This window comes from Sinocyclocheilus grahami, unplaced genomic scaffold, assembly GCF_001515645.1.
Source record: "Sinocyclocheilus grahami isolate Dianchi unplaced genomic scaffold, SAMN03320097.WGS_v1.1 scaffold3232.1, whole genome shotgun sequence".
In the NCBI taxonomy this organism is placed as follows: Eukaryota; Metazoa; Chordata; class Actinopteri; order Cypriniformes; family Cyprinidae; genus Sinocyclocheilus; species Sinocyclocheilus grahami.
Window position 1 is genome coordinate 34,041 of NW_015508388.1, and position 299 is coordinate 34,339.

Consider the following 299-nt stretch of genomic DNA (forward strand, 5'->3'; position numbering starts at 1 on the left):
CGGCGTCAAACGCTATCCGTGTGAGTTCTGCGGCCGCACCTTCACGCTCGGCTCCGAATGGGAGCGACACGTCCTTCGACACGGCATGTGAGTCTCCAGATTCACAATATGTGCAGTGTCACATGTTTAGTGCAGATTGTCACATGACCAGAGCAGTTTAATTCCTGTTTGCAGCTTGAGAAGATGATGCCTGCATCAAAGCTCCAAAACAAAGGCTAGTAAAGTGTGTTAACATAAAGATATGACAAAGATTTTTAGTACACATTGTCTTTAGGGTGTCTAGTATTAATATATGAATT